The sequence below is a fragment of the Triturus cristatus genome, chromosome 5_2 (assembly GCF_964204655.1).
Source record: "Triturus cristatus chromosome 5_2, aTriCri1.1, whole genome shotgun sequence".
NCBI classification, from domain to species: Eukaryota; Metazoa; Chordata; class Amphibia; order Caudata; family Salamandridae; genus Triturus; species Triturus cristatus.
Window position 1 is genome coordinate 369,072,600 of NC_140588.1, and position 17,552 is coordinate 369,090,151.

Sequence of the window (17,552 nt, forward strand, 5' to 3'; positions counted from 1 at the left end):
ATCCCCTTAAGTTGAAGGTGGGAGTGCCACAGGGCTCGGCATTGAGCCCTAGTTTGTCTTATGTGTATCTTACTCCCCAGGCAGGCCTGGCAGAATTACCGGGGGCCAAGGTTGTATTATACGCCGATGACACCCAACTACTCTTTTCTTGGAAGTATAACGATGCATTACCGGGTGAGACAATTAAAAACTGCCTCACCAAAGTTTTTCAGTGGCTATCAACTGAAATGCAATGCCGGGAAGACCAAGCTCCTCTTCTTTGGACATGGAACTGAGGATACATGGCAGTCCTTCTGGCAAACAGATGTCCCCCCACCTCTTACCAATACCACTTCTGTCAAAAACGTAGGTATCAAGTTTGATGGACAACTCTTGTTTCGTTCACATGTTAATGCAGTGGTGGGAACCTCTTTTACCATACTATGCATGCTGAGAAAGTTTCTCTATCTTCTGTCACTGTCTGCAAAACAGCAGGCGGTCCTGGCCCTGATTACAGCATGACTGGATTATGGGAATGTATTATATCTGGGCCTACCTGATTATCTAATTGATGAGCTGCAGATGGTCCAGAACGCAGCAGTGCGAACAATATTCGGTCTGCCTCGTTATTTTCACATAGCTTGACTTCTCAGTGATCTCCACTGGCTTCCAATCAAAAAGAGGATCAACTTCAAGCTCCTACTCCTCATCCATAAAGCCTTACACAGGATAGGCCCTGGTTACCTACGAGCAATCTGCGCTCAGCAAACCTCTGTCTTGTCAAAATTCTGTGGATCAAGAAGGCAAGGACAGGGGGCATATCCTTGTTATTCTTAGACCCCTCTAAATGGAATAAACTTCCCCTGGAACTATGACGCATGAAACATACTCTTCTATTTCAGAAAAAGCTAAAAACTTGGCTTTTCCACAAAAGCTGACTACATTTCTTTTTTCCCCCTTGCTCTTCTGCAGACATGCTAGGACACTCCTTGGAGTAACAGTTTTGCGCTCTAGAATTACCTTAACATTCACGTTGCCACTGGATTCCAGATTGCCTGGCTGATGAGGGGTGATACCCTGAAACCAGTCCCAGGATGCTTGTTTCTGGTCCAGGGAAGACCTGGCTTGGCAGTCGGGCTTGACTGTTCTCATGCGGAGCAGGGTCAAGACTGATATGCATATGGCTGGGTCTATACTGGGGTGGCATGGTGAGCCAAAGAACGATGGATTTAACTTAGATCTCTTGACTGGGGGTGAATGTTTGATTTCTTCTGCATTCTGTCTATCATTTGTGTGTCTTTTGCTTTCTCGCCCTAAGTGCACCGGGTATGCCCAGACATGGGTCCCGGGCTCACTGTGCCACTGGATTCAAGCTTGCCTTGCTAATGAGGGCTGGTACCCCAAAACCAATCCCAAGATGCTTGTTTCTTGTCCAGGAAGGACCTGGCTTTGCCATCCAGGCTCGGCTGGCCCTAAGAGGAGCAGGGTCGACTGATTTGCATATGGCTGGGTCTAAACTGGAGTGGCATGGGGGACAAAATAACACTGGATTTAACCCAGGTCTCTTAACGGGGGGTGAATGTTTAATTTGTTACGCATTGCGTCCATCATTTGTGTGTCTTTTGCTTTCTCCCTCTAAGTGTGCTGAGTATGCCGAGACGTGGGTCCCGGGCTCACTGTCCAATTGGATTCAAGCTTACCTGGCTGATGAGGGGTGATACCCCAAAACCGGTATCAGGATGCTTGTTTCTGGTCCAGGGAGGACCTGGCTTGGCAGTTCGGGCTGGAATGTTCCCATGAGGCACAGGGTCAAGACTGATATGCATATGGCTGGGTCTAAACTGGGATGGCATGGTGAGCAAATGAATGATTCATTTAACCCAGATCTCTTGACTGGGGGTAAATGTTTGATTTGTTCCGCATTCCGTCCATCATTTGTGTGTCTTTTGCTTTCTCGCCCTAAGTGCGCCGGTATGCCCAGACGTGGGTCCCAGGCTCACTTTGCCACTGGCTTCAAGCTTGCCTGGCTGATACACTGAAAATGGTCCCAGGATGCTTGTTTCTAGTGCCAGAAGGACCTGGCTTGGAAGTTCGGGCTGGACTGTGCTCACGAGAAGCAGGGTCAAGACTGATTTGCATATGGCTGGGTCAAAACTGGGATGGCACGTTGAGCAAAAGAAGAGACATTTAACCCAGATCTCTTGACTGGGGGTGAATGTTTGATTTGTTCCGCATTCTATGCATCATTCGTGTGTCTTTTTGCCCTGAAAGGATAGGCACAAGTGCATCCAAGCCTCCATTTGGAAGAAACAGGGCACCCCCTTCCAAAGGAGTCTAGCCGCTCATTGATGGACAAGGGTGTGTTTTTGCCAGTAAGAATGCGTGTCTGGAGCTCTATTATTTTCATGGATGCACACCTCAATGAAAAGGCTTGAATGGAAATGCATGCCTGTCCCAAGATCAGTTGAATATAGTATTAAGAAACCATCTGTAGAGCCATTCTTTACTTCCTACAGAGTAAATGGATGTGTGGGCTGCCTGTACAGAGGAATATCGCAGTACTTTTCATGTTTCATCATGGTGTAGTGGTGAAGTGATCTATTGTTGTCAGAATCATCGACAACGAGTAATCAAACATAGATCACTTCATTGCAAAAATCTACCTCCCTAGCATTTTCAGAACTCAGGAACTATCAGAAGAATTTGATTGCTTGCCCTAAGAAAATGCTGGCTTGTTCCTTCAGGTTCCCTCAAGAACTATAAATTAACTTGTTCATGGAGCCTTATCACAATATATTTGTTTCCTGCATAGACTTATCAATTCCCTCCATGCAGAGTTATTGCCTACCACAGGCAAAGGTCACAATGGGGCTGCCAAACCAGGGATGTGAAATCTTGTTGCCTTGTTTTCTATATATTTGGTACCACCGTGTCCCCTCTAAATTTGGAGTCACTAGATATATCTGTGGTGCCCCTTAATGAATCAAGCGGCTGTGCTGATAATTCTTTTCTTGCCTCTTGGGCGGCGCATATGGTTTTGCAATCACTGTGGACTGATTACCTGAAAGTGGCTGATTTTTTCACCTGAGAATGGTTTAGCCTTCTTGGTTTTTAATGAATCTTTGAGAAATACGGCACTTCCCAAATATTATTGAAGGCTAAGATGAGGATTTCTTAATCTTATATTTTGAAACTGTACTGTTTGAATCCTTTGGGAGAATTGTATCTATTCGTACTGTCCTGAAGAAGGTGGCTATACATTGTTAATACCACTGAAATGCATCGACGTACTTTGTATGTAGAATCCACTTAACATCGGGATACCGTAAATTAAAAAGTGTCTGATTCATCAGGATTCTTGATTGATGTTTATAGCGGATCAGCAACAATTTTACAGACAGATTTGTATTGTCGTATGCTTTTCTCCCTTACTTGATTTTAAACTTTTTTGTTTGAGTTGCGGGTTTTAATTTGCACCATATTGTGGAGGTTTCTAAGGAGATTGTGCTATATTGGAGGATTCAAAATCTTCTTATTGTGAAGAGTTTTACTTAATGTAACAAACATTCTATGTTACTATATTCCTACGGATACTGTGTTAACTACATGCCTTTAAACCATGGTGCATTTTCCATATCTCGATGGTACTCATTTTGATGAAAGACAAAAACTTTGATTGAGTATGTGGGCTGATTGATTGATTTTGGTTTGATGTTCTGATCTATATACAGTGTGACACATAGGTTCTCCAAGTGGAAGTTTTTATTTTACTGTTTTAAATGGTGTTTGGTCCCTTTTCTTAGCAGGCCGTAGTCGAGTCAGCTGGAGATTAGAGCCTAGGTTACTGTCTTTCTGGTTGAGATGGGGATCCAGTGGAAGATCTTGCGGAGCATGTGGAGGGTGTGAAAACAGCGGCAGAGACAGAGTAGATCTGTTGATCATGGTGAGGTGGGTGTCCAGGATGATTCCAAGGTTGCGGGCATTATCAGACGGGGTGGTTGCTGGGCCGAGTGCAGTGGGCTACCAGGTGTCATTCCAGAGGAAGGGCATGTTTCCAAAGAAGATGACCTCTGTCTTGTCCGAGTTGAGTATAAGGCAGCTGGTTTTTATCCAGGTTGCGATGTTGGTCATGGTGGTTTGGAAGTTGAGTTTTGCGGTGCCAGGGTCTTCTGAGAAGGATAGGATGAGCTGGGTGTCATCGGCATAGGAGATGATGTAGAGTCTGTGGATGCAGGCGATGTTGGCCAGAGGAGTCATGTAGGGTGGGGCTGAGGGAAGAGTCATGGGGGACACCACAGATTATGTTTTTTGGTGCAGAGGTGAATGGTGGGAGGTGGTTACTTTGAGTTCGTCCAGAGAGGAAGGAAGCGATCCAGTCGAGAGTCTTGCCTTGGATGCCTATGTGGTGGAGTCTGGTTATGAGGGTGTAGAGGGAGACCGCGTCGAAGGCTGCCAAGACGTCGAGGAGGATGAGGGCGGCAGAGCTGCCCTGGTCGAGGTGGTGTCTGATGTCGTCGGTGGCTGCGATCAGGGTGGTCTCGGTGCTGTGGTTGGGTCGGAATCCTGACTGAGAGGGGTCAAGCAGGTTGTTCTCCTCCAGACAGTTTGTGAGCTGGCAGATGACAGCCTTCTCCAAGATTTTGGCGGGGAAGGGGAGGAGTAAGATGGATCAGTGATTCTTGAGTTCGTTGGGGTTGGCTCAGGGTTTTTTGAGGAGGGGTTTGACCTCAGCATGCTTCCACGCTTTGGGTATGATAGCTGTGGTGATGGAGGAGTCCAGTGAGGGTGAATCCAATGGCTTTTCTTCCTAGGTTGCAGATGTAGTGCGGACAGGGGTCAGAGGAGTATCTGGAGGAGATGAAGTTCAGGATAGAGATGGTGCCATCCGATGAGAGTCGCTTCCATTTGATGATTCGGTGGAGGGTGTCGCTGCTGGGGCCACGGGGTTGGGAAAGGTTGGTGGGCTGGGGATTAAAGTTGCTGTCGATGTCAGCGATCTTGCAGTCAATGGAGTGGTAAATGGCCAATAATGATTGATAATGACCTTCTGCAACAACATTCCAATTCTTTTTTTCTATTTTCCCTGATCAATATAGAACATTCCAACCTGTGTGGTTGAATGTTAAGTCAGTTGATGTGTGAAGCCTGGGTCAGCAAACACAAAATCATTTCTAAGATATTTACCACATTATCAAGATTTTTTCCAAGTAAAATGGTAGTTAGCAACAATCTAGAAATAGTGGTCCATAATAGCAGTGACCCTGACAGAAGTCTTACAATGCCACCTAAACTATTACTCTTAGGAATAATGGAAGAAGGGGAATTTCCCAGAAAAGTAGGGCATGGTATTGCAGTGAGTTCTTACTAGCTAAGTGTGACATAGCTTAACACTGGACATCTCCCACCGCTCTGGCTGTAAGACAGAATGACTTCAGCGTCTGTACAGAAGGGCCATCATGGAAAAATCAGTATATCTGATTGAGGGTGTCCATACAAACATGAGAAAATGTGGGGACCATAAACCTCCCACCGTGGCTTGTATATATGATTTAAATGTAAGATAATACCAACATGACCAGTAAGCATTTTGATGTTACAAAACCTAATATCCACAACATCGTTGTTACTGATATGTGACAGAGCTGTTTTTGTCTATAATGTTAATATTTTTATAATATATATTACTGTTAATGTTATTAATGTGAAAACAAAAAAAGAATTGCAAAAAAAAATATTTACAATATTATGCAATTGATCCAAGACAGGCCTCCATGATGAGGATTATGATGCTAGAGTATTCTGATGCTAAAATCCTTTCAGGTATCTGAGACTTCGCACCAGAAGAACTCTTTATAGTTCCTATGATTGCCTTCTAACATACAGTCATCAGCTTCTTAGATGTTTGTCTGCATTTCATGCTGAGTTTGAACACCAGGGCCATATGCTTAAAGCTTTTATTTGCAAGTTCATATTTTTGATAGAATCGCAATTTGGAAATCGCAATTTCAAATTTTTGTACATCTAGCCCCAGGTGTGGTGTGCTTCTAGATAGTGTTGATGATTCTTAATATTACTGTGACTAGCTGTCTGATCATCTTCACATAAGATTCCACAGACACCAAAATAGGGATAGACGTTTGGCACTTTTCTAGTGTATCCTGTTTCCTTTGACTTGCAGAGTCCTCATTTTGGAATGTTTGGGGTTTCAAACTTGAGACCAGAGTCATTTTGTGCTCTTTCCTTGACACAGGGAAGCCACCGATAAGAAGGGCTGTGCACCTTGCGAATGCACATGTGCAAGAAGTACAACGTAGGGGTTATTACTGAAGAAGGGCGGCGAGGAGGAGGCAGGAGAGCGGCCATGGTGAGGAGGAGGCAGCCACAGGCAGGTAAGTGCCTTTTTAATTAGTTTGGGAGGGGGAGGGCGTGGAGCGAAGTTCCACGGAGTTGTTTTCTAACTCCATGGAACTTCGCGTAGAGGCACTCCACCTACTCCGCCCAGGGTTAATATATGTATATATATTTTATACATGTGCACACTATTGCTGTCATAATGGTTACTCAAACAATCTAACTAAACAATGCTGATAATATAACAACTGGATGCAACCTGGGCCCTAAAATGGTACAGACTTAATTGTGCTATAAGGAGATGTGGCTACTTATCGTTATGAAGCGAGTGAGATGTTGCTCTGAAAAAATGCCGATATCCCATGGATCATTCATAGCAAACATGTGCGTGTGTGGCCTGGGGATCTTACCTGAATTTGTAAGCCATGTTGAAATGGCTTCCTATACCCGCAGCACTGCTAGGATGCCTCGCCCAATTTCAAGCTGTCCTTGAGCCCGTTTCTTGAAACAAGGACGAAGCACGCAAGAAGCATACTTGATAACAATGTTTTCGAATTGCCACCATTTTTGTTACCTCTCCTTAAAACTGGCACAAGGCATGGTAGAAGCATGTTCAGTAACTGTGAGATCGAGCTATGTTTAGATGAGTAAAAGATGTGATCAAAACAGTATTCTTTTGATATGCACCTCAATCTTTGGGCTTGATTAGAAGGGCCGCTTGACAGATGACATCATTCTCGCATGGTGCCCAACCCGGGTGTAATACCTGCAGTGACACAATAGTGGCAGGTCTTTCCATTTTATAACACTATTACTACTGCTATGGCTGTTCCTCAGTCTGTATTATTGGTGTAACCTGGCTGCATCCAGCCATGCATGCATTAATCCAGCTAAGAAATTCATCCACCGGGGGAGCGCGCGCGGTGGCGCTTAAGAAGGTCGCCAGATAACGGAGCTCTGTGTCGCGTTGGAAACGCCAATATAATTATGCGGCTTCTGTGACCTTAACAGCTTTGGAAACAGGCAGGTACACGCATTGGAGCATGCTTTTTTATTTCTTTTTTTTTAAACTGTTTTACTGCTTTTGAGCCCCTGAACTCTGTGCCTGCACTGCAGCCACCATTTTGTGTTCTGGATATTTTGGTCTCCTCGGAGTTCGACTGTTTGTGGCACTTTTTTCCTGCTTCCCATCTCTTTCCTCACATTTTTGGGCATATCTTGTTTCTCCTTGGCATTGGGAGATTGGGAAAGGAAATATTTATTTACTGTTGGCTGGTTCTACTGTCTGCATTTTTCAACGTCATTTATGGGCAGAAGTAAAAGCCTACTACATTCAAATAAAGCAGCGCTTCTAAGGCATTTAAGTCTGACTCCTCATTTACTGTTCTTTCCATGGACTGTTCGCTTTCTGCAGTGGAGATGGCTCAGTCTTATACCTCTTGCTCAGTATCTCTGTCGACTTCCAAGATGCAGGCAACACCAGTGGCTAATAAGCGCCTCAAGCAAGACCCACCTTCTCCTCCTAAGCCTCTTACTCCTGTATCATTAAATACTATTTTGGAGGGGATACTTGTGCTGCGCCCATTCATTGAGGAGACTTATACTCGGTTACAAGTGATGGTTAATAAGTGTTCATCTATGGACTCTAGGCTTTCCTTGGTGGAGCAACGTGTCAGTGATGTCCAGGATGCTACTATAAAAATAGCGATGTTGGAGTAAGATATTTCACTGCTTAAAAAATCAGCAGAGGATCTCGAAAACAGGAACAGATGAAACAATCTTCGTTTATATAGTCTTCTTGAGGGTCTTGAAGGGAGTGATTCGGTCACTTTTTTCACCTCCTTTTGTTCCAAAGCTTCTAGATCTTCCACCTTCGACTAACTTGAACATCCAGCGTGCTCACAGGCTAGGTCCTCGCCTCTCTTCTACGTTGGCTCCATCAAAACCTCATTGAGTGATTCTTCTCTTCTTGCAGTTCACAGACCTTCTCCAAGTGCTAAATGTAGCCAAAGTCTAAAATCCGTCTCATTTGGTCTGGTGCTAACTTGTTTATTTCTCAAGATGTTTTTACTGCAACAGCGAAACAGCGGAAGGACTTCCTCGAACTACGACCTGCACGGTATGGACTTTTTCATCAATGTCTCTTTTAAGTGACATTTCAGAACAACACGTTCACATTCGATGATCCTGCAGACCTAAGGAAATTCATTCATTCACATTCTACATCATCAATGGAAATTCCTGGTCCGTCTTCTTTCACTTGACTGTTATGCACATAATGTTCTCTGTTTTACTAATGTTTGCTTCCCTTACAGGTTGCTCCTTGATACTTGTTTTCTCACTTGTTTCAAGTTTTTTTCTTTTTCAACTGCTTTGGAATTCTGTTGACTGTTTCTCTATTTGTTGTGTTGGCGTCCTGATATGATACCTCCTCCCATGTCGGTTGTGCCGTCTTCATTTGTTGTCACCACTCCTTATTGTTGTCCTCTTTTTCCCCTTAAACAGTACGTATTACAGTTGTCAGCTTGACATGTACTGTCCCTTCTTGCTATCTTTTTTCTCCCTTCTTTTCTTCCCCTTTCTGTCTTTCTTCTCTCTTTTCCTCTAGTATATGTTTCAGTATATTTTTCATCTCACATTTATCTTTTTTCTCTATTCCTTTCCCTTCTTTTTATTATTGATGGTCGTATGTTTTTTTATGAATTGTTTCTGTATCTACCTTGTTTCTACACTCTAGCTTTGCCTATTGCTTTTCCTATACTCCTTAACTATTGGCAGTTCTATTGTTTTATATCTACGGTTATTTTCTTACATTCAGAGTTGTTACATGGAATATAAAGGGTTTTATTAATCCTATGAAGAGGCAGAGAATTCTTTCACATTTAGCCTCTTATAATCCTGATTTAGTTTTATTACAAGAATCTAATTTGTCAGAAGCTGAGGCTCTTAAGCTCAAACACAATTGGGTTGGTTCTGTTCTTGTTTCTCCTACAACTACAAAGAAGAATGGTGTCATTATCTTATGTCATAAAAAATTGAAATACTCAGTTGTTTCACAAGAAATAGACGTGGATGGTAGATGGATTTTAGTTAAACTAATCATCAATAATAACGTTTCTTTAACTGTCTTCAATATTTGTGGTCCGACCCAACCAGATTATACTTTCTGGCCTGCTATTACAAATAAATGTATGCAACACAAAGATTAATTTTTTATCCTTGGAGGCGATTGTAACCAGGTCATGGACCCTTTTAGAGACTGCAAACACAGGAACGCTTTATTCCCCATAAAACCCATAAAGAGTTTCATAGTACAATTATGCAGACACATCTCGTAGATGCTTGGAGATTATGTAACCCAGACCGAACAGAATTCTCTTTTTTCTCCCCTTCACATGGTTGCCTATCCCTACTGGATTACATCTTCCTGTCCAAGCCTTTAGCTCAAAATCTTATTTCATCTTCGATTGAACCCATTTTGATTTCAGATTATGCTCCGGTGATTGCTGATTTTGATGTGCTTGATTTGCAGCCTAAATCTTCTAGATGGAGATTTTACAACTTTCTTTTAAAGGATCCAGCTTGTTCCTCTTCCTTTGCTTCCTTTGGCGAAAGAATTATTTTCTTTGAATGAAGGTCCATCCATATCTCCTGCTGTGGTGTGGGATACCTTTAAAGGCACTGCCAGAGGCTTCATCATTGATTTTGTAGCCAGGAAAAAGAAACACACCCTCATTCAGCATAAGGCTCTATTCACCAATATCAAGCGTTTCGAACATACATTTTATACTTCCTCATCAGACTCCACTCTGCAGAAGCTTGTTCGTGCTAAGCTAGAGTTTAACAAGATCTCTACTAACAATGCTTTTTCTATTCAACTTCGTAGCAGTGCCCGATATTATGGAGGCCGCAATAAAGTTGGATCACTTTTAGCTAACTATCTCATGTCTAGAAAAGAGAGGACGCTGATAGACTCTATTCAGTGATCGGATGGGAAACATCTTTTCAAAGATCAAGAAATTCTTGATGAATTTACAACCTTTTATAATAAATTATATACTCCAGAAGCGCCCGCATCGAACCCTCTTATTGATACTTATCCAAGCAGCATTCCACCTCCTTCATCCACCGATCTTGATTTTAATTCCCTAGATTTGGACAGTTCGCTTCAAGAGATCACTAGTTCTCTAAACTCACTAAAGAAAATTAAATCACCTGGTCCGGATGGTTTCTCAGTATAATTTTACTTACATTTTTCAAATTTCCTACTCCCAAAATTCTTTAATCTCTTTCAGCATTTCTGCACCACTGACAAGGTGAGTGGTACTTTCCTAGAAGCCTCTATTTGTCTCATTCATAAAGAAGGTAAGGATCCTAAACTCTGCAAACATTATCGCCCTATATCCTTGATAAATGTGGACTATACATTTTTTACTAAATTATTGGCATTACGTCTTGAATCACTATTATAGGGGACGCGCACTCTGTGACACCTACCTTCGTCTTTTCGCTTTCTCTGCCTGCCGTGAGGGAAACGGCCATCGTGGGGGTGATTTCAGCTGAGGAACAGCTCTGCCAACGCCGTGAGGGGAACGGCCACTTGACCACAACCTCCAGAAGTCTGGGCGCTGGCCGATGACGACACCCGGCAGCGCCTAGGCCTTCAAAAGCCCCACAGGCGCACCGCAGCGCAGGACGCGCACTCTGTGACACCTACCTTCGTCTTTTCGCTTTCTCTGCCTGCCGTGAGGGAAACGGCCATCGTGGGGGTGATTTCAGCTGAGGAACAGCCGATGACGACACCCGGCAGCGTCTAGGCCTTAAAAAGCCCCATAGGCGCACCGCAGCGCGGGACGCGCACGGGCGGCGCCCGGTTGAAGCCCGGGCCAAGGGCGGGCCCGTCCTTGCCCGTCATAGCCCGGAGTAGGCCGGGCTGGGCCACGTTATTTGGTTTCGTACACTCTACGCGGGTCAATGGATTTGATACAGAAGAGTTAAGGTACTGTCAATAAGCCTTTGAAATCACTGGCCCATCCCCTATGAACGTTAGTGTGTTCGTGCATATCGGAAGCTCTGCTTATTGTAACTATCTCCCTATAACTGTAGATAATGAATAAGGCCAAGGCTAACTTGGGAAATAGGGTGGCGGGTACCTTGGATGCTTTTTTAACCAGGGCCAACTCAGTATTGACTCAAGAAATATTGGACACTGAACGTAGACTTTCCCTAGATTATCAAAGTTCAAGGAACAGGTTATCTCTAACTCCTGAATTCCTCTCCTTACCAGAACCCGGATTCACTGAAGGTCCTCCCACTATTATACCGACATCTCAGCCCCCTGTGGAGATGATTACTCCGTCTGTTGAGGAATCTACGGTAGAGGAAAAAGGGATGACCACCAGGGGGAAACAGGGTAAAATTAAAACAGTTAGGGTTAATAATCCCAAAAGGAAGGGAAAACGGGAATGTAAGCAAGTGGCTGTACAGGATAGCGTGACTGGGAGAACAGATAATGCCCGGAACCCAGAAATAATCGAACTTGAAGACAGTACCAGGGGGAAACAGGCATCTAAGAGTGCTTCATCTGAGGGCCAGGTGTATGAGTGCAATCTAGTAAAGATCGAAACTATGCTAATAAAGCTATTGGATCCGATCCTCAAGAAGCTTACTAGCATAGAAGACAGATTAGCACTTATAGAGGGGAATTGTGGTTGGAAACCTGACATTAGACCTGCCAATTTACCTAATAATACAGCAGAATTGTCGCAAAGTGGCAATTCTAAGGTACATAATGGTGATGTAATAAAGAGAAGAGAGGCTCCTGCCAATATAGTTGCTCATCCCCTTTCATTAACTGAAATAATACCCACTCAGGGGCCACTAGAATCTAGAAAGCCCAATAGCACTACTGATAGATCAAGGATAAATCGGGAGAGGGACTTGCCTGATCATCATCTACAGGAAATCCATACGATTGATCTACCAATGGAGTCTATACCTTACACTGTAATTCTGGGCAATGTCCCTCAATTGAAGGACGGAGCTACAGAGGATTTTGGCCAACTTAAAAATAAATTGAACCAATGGTTTACTAACAACTTATATAGGGGACAGGATGTTAACAGATTCATAATAATGGCTCGTAGAACTAAATGGATTGGCAAAAGGACTAAATCATACCATGGTGACTGTATTGTTGTGAACTTTGATAACCCGTATACTGCTGGGAAAATTTTACAGGAGTTTCATAAGTGTTATCCGGGTTCCGGTTCCAATATAGTCATTCTGTCCCTTAGCTATTTTTATTCCCAAGAACCCTGGTTGTACAAAACTGATACCAGCCGCAAAGATCATACATACACAAGGGACACTACGAGACAGAATCCTCGTTATCGACCTTCAAATCGACTTCAATACCCTAGGAATATGGTTAATGCTCATTTCCCTCCTGGACTAGAAATAACAAACAGATATCTGCCGTTATCGGATATAGAAGAGTGTGATTGACTAAACCCCCAGGCATTAAGTGGAACAAGCTTTCATATTCTCACACATGATCCTAGTAAAGAAAGAGTAATGGATAGACCATTGACCCCTAGAAATAACATTCTATCATGGAACATCGCAGGGCTGGCTAGGCAAAATAATGATCCACGCTGGACTGCGTTTGTTAAACAGTTTAAGATTATTAGTTTCCAGGAAACGTGGGATATGGACTGTAACTATTATTTGGATGGTTACAAGGTCTTTTTTGTCCCGGCCTCCCCTTCGGCCAGCGGCAGGCCTAAGAGAGGTCTCGCAACCTATGTATCACTTGACATTAAATGTGAGGCACATATGATCTCACACTCACACCCTGGAATTCTAGCAATTACACTAAGGAAGGGGCATGTTGAATGGGGGATAATACATTTTTATAATTCCCCATTTACTCTTGCAGAAGGAGGAAACATTAAGTTTCTGGCTAAATTTATCAAAAAACACATGGCCAATAAACTTCACAGTCTTATAATCATGGGGGATTTTAATATCCATCCATGTGGTAACCCCTCTACCACCTGTTTAGCCAACTTAGGATGTCCGTTAATAAGTGGCCTACATTTTGAACACACATTGCAGGGTGAGGAACTTAATGTTCTCCTGAGTGAATATGACATGGGGATAGCCATGTCCTATATGAGCCCGTCCACACTGTTTTCGATCCCAACTTTTATAGGTAAGGGGAATGGTACTTTTATTGATTATATTCTTATTTCATCATCCTTAGTTCCCCTTTTAGGGGATTTTTCTATCATAATTAATGAATTTAGCGACCATAAACCGCTGACAGTTTATCTTGGTGGTATCCTGTCTGATCTTATCTGTAATACTTCAGTAATAGGAGTTTTAAGACCCACAGATGGAAAAAGGAGGCTAAGGTGGACCCAAATATCACCTATTGCTTTTAATGAAAATGTAAAGACCCACTGTTTGGGAGAAATAGTCACTTGTACAACAGTCGGAGCAAATGCAAATAGCGTCTTGGACGCTTTTTCTAATCTGACCGATAAAATAAGCGAATTACTGCTAGCAAAGCCAGGACATATTGTTAATCTGGGTCCCAAATGGTTTGACAAAAATTGTTCTAAAGCAGCCAAATTGCTAAGAGAAGCCCTGGCAAAAAAACCTAGAGATCTGTTGGTTGTGCGCTCCCTGAGAAGGGCGTATAGGGATGCCCTTGCATTCCGTAAGGCTTCATTAAAAGAAGAAGCCTGGGAAGAACTATTAGATAGCAGTACCTTAAAAGATAGTGCTAGGTTTTGGAAAGTTGTTAATGGTCCTTTATTCCAACAGGAGGGGGGGGATGGTTTGGTCGCTCACATAGTTGACGGTGATTGGGTTCATCATTTTAAAGCAATGTTTGATAGCCCGTCTGATTCCGGTACTGTGACATCTAGCCGTGGGGATATCCCAGCTATAACCTTTACTGAATTGGAGATTCTAGATGGAATCACGGGCCTGACAAGCAATAAAGCCCCTGGCCCTGATGGGATTCCACCAGATTTATTTAAATCAGACCCCAAATTCTGGGCAACTATCCTTTGTCCGGTCTTCAATACGGCTGCCACAGAAGGATGTCCGAACAGTTGGGCACTGTCAACTATAGTGCCTGTTTTTAAGAAAGGTAATAGAAACGACACCACCTGCTATAGACCGATAACACTTATTGATTTGGTCGTGAAGGTAATGGGGTGGGCTATTTTAAATAGGTTGAAGGACTGGGCAGTTAATAATAAAATACTAACAGACTGTCAGTATGGTTTCCATGCAGGGCGTTCAACCATCACACAGTGCCTTAATTTGTATTTACTGCTTAACAAATACACTGTGGTGTATCCCGGCTCGATCCACCTCGCCTTCATGGACCTTTCGTCAGCGTTTGATTGTGTTAACAGGTCGAAGCTTTGGCAGGCCATGGAGGTGAGAGGGGTAGATGCGGGGCTGATAAACTTTTTACGGGACTTACACTCCTCAACTCGAGCAAATGTTAGGTACGGTAAAAAATTGAAAGTCACAAATGACTTCTCTATTAAGAAAGGTGTAAGGCAGGGATGCATCATGGCTCCGTTTTTATTTAATTTTTATATCAACGATCTTGAGAGGACCCTGTTAGAGACCAGTGCAGACTTCCCGCGTATAGCTGGACGGGGTATCCCCGTTTTGCTATACACGGATGATGCTGTACTATTAGCTAGAACAGAAATTGGGCTCCAGACTCTGTTAAATTACTTTTATGGATTTATGAATAAGCTAGATTTAAAAATTAATAGTACAAAGTCCTATACTATGAGACTGGGCAAACGCTCTAGTAAGACATTTCAATTTAAAACAGGGGGAGACTTAATCCCTAGCACCAAGGTGTTCTCTTATTTAGGAGCTTTATTTGATGACAAATTAAAGTGGGATGCCGTGATACAAAAAAAAGGGGGGGAGTTGGCTCGGGAAAATGCTGCAATTTTTAACTTCGCTTCTAAAATAGGGAAGAAACCGACGGGGGCCATGCTCCAGGTTTATAGAGCCAAGAGTATTGCCATAGCATGCTATGGTAGTGAGCTGTGGGGAAGTGGTGTGATAAAACCTTTACAGGTCGAGGAAAACAAGTTCTTAAAAAGATTACTATGTGTTCCGCAAAGTACTCCGAACTTGGTGGCTCACGAAGAATTGGGAGTACCTTACATAGCCGACCATATAACGCTGCGCCCTATGATCTTCTGGCTACAGTGTTGGCTTAATTCGGATATACCCTTGACTCAAGCCATACTCAGGGATTGCTTGACCCTAGAGAACATGGCATGAATCCCCTGGTTTGCCTATATTAAAAGGGGATTTGAATCACTCGGTTATAGGATGCAAGAAGGGAAGGGCTCGAGCTTATTAAACCCAGTGTCCGGTCATATCTCACTTTAACTACGACCCCTGCTGCCGAGCCTTACCTATTGTCTACTCTCACATCCCACGAAAACATTTTATTAACTAGGTTCAGATGTAATACATACCATCTTTTAGTGGCTAGGCCAAAAGTGGGAAATAGAGGGCAGTTGTTACCAGCATGTGGTTGTGATGGTCAATCACTGCAAAACTTAGAACATTTTATGTTTTTCTGCAATTTTTATTCTGTTCCAAGGAAAACCTTCCTGATTCCAATTTTAAAGAAAATGAATTTTATCCAAGTTAAACCTGCCTTAATGTTTTTACAATTATTGCACATGGATTGTATATATTTTATTGTTCGTTTTTTAAAATCTATACTGAAATCCAGAGCGGATATGGACTGTTAAATATGTCAATGGAACTTGATCTTTTTTAATTTTGGGTTGTGCATTCAAATACTGTATGTATGCGACTTTTTATGAATTTATATACTAAATTCGAAATAAAGTATCTTTTGACTTTGACACTATTATCCCATTTGATTGGTCCAGAACAGTGTGGTTTTGTTAAGGGCAGATTACCCTCTGATAACTCTCTGCTATTTTTCAATGTTTTGAATAAGGCACCTACTCTATACTATTCTCTAGCTGCAATATCTATTGATGCAGAAAAAGCTTTCGATAGAGTAGAATGGTCTTTTTTATTTAAGTCACTCCATTGGCATGGTTTTGGTCCTAAATTCATCTCGCTGGTTTCATTACTTTATACGGCACCTACTGTGTCCGCTGTAGTTAATGGTCATGTTTCAAATAGTTTTTTACTCCATCGCTGTGTCCGGCAGGGTTGCCCCTTATCTCTTCTTCTTTTTATTCTTTCTCTTGAACCCTTTCTGGCTTGCATTTGTTACAACACTTCTATTTCTGGATTTTTATATGGAGATCAACACTTGAAGATCTCTGCTTACACGGATGATATCTTACTCTTTATATCCAACCCAGAAACCTCTATCCTCCCGTTATTGCAAGAATTTTCAGATTTTTCAGGATATAAAATCAACTCTGATAAAACAGAGATTCTTCCCATAACCAAATTTAGTCCTAAGCACCACTTTGACCCAACTGGATTTCATTGGAATAGTTCTAAAATTAAAGACCTAGGTTTATGGCTTACTAATTCTATTTTGGATTTGATTAAAACAAATATGAAAGAAATTCTTGATCAGATCTCCAAACAACTCTCCTCCTGGAATCCTCTTTTTCTTTACTGGTGGGGATGCCTTGATTCTATAAAGATGATGATTACTCCTATTATGTTATATAATCTCTCAATGATTTCAGTCCACATTCCTTCTATTTAAAAAAACATGACTCCCTACTTTCCAAATTTCTGTGGAACAGTAAAAAATCCAGAATCTCTTTATCTCATCTTAGAAAACTAAAATCCACCGGAGGTGTGAACTTTCCAAATTTTAGATTATATCATAAAGCCTTTTGTCTTAAACAAGCCTCTTACTGGCTCCATGTGGACATTTCCTCTTTCATCCCTTTATGGGTTAGTATTGAACGCCGTTTTTTCCCCCTTTTCTTTCTGGAAAGTTCTCGCTTTCACGGCCAAAACCAGTCTCACATCTCTTCCATTATTTAAATACACTTACTCATTGTTAAGACCTCACTGTCAACCAATGAGAATGTCTAGAAACACATTCTTGTGTTCTCCTCTTTGGCATAATCATCTTCTCATCATTAATAATAGACCTTTGTTTTGGAGCTCCTGGAGAACTAAAGGTATCATCTGGGTTCAGGACATATTTG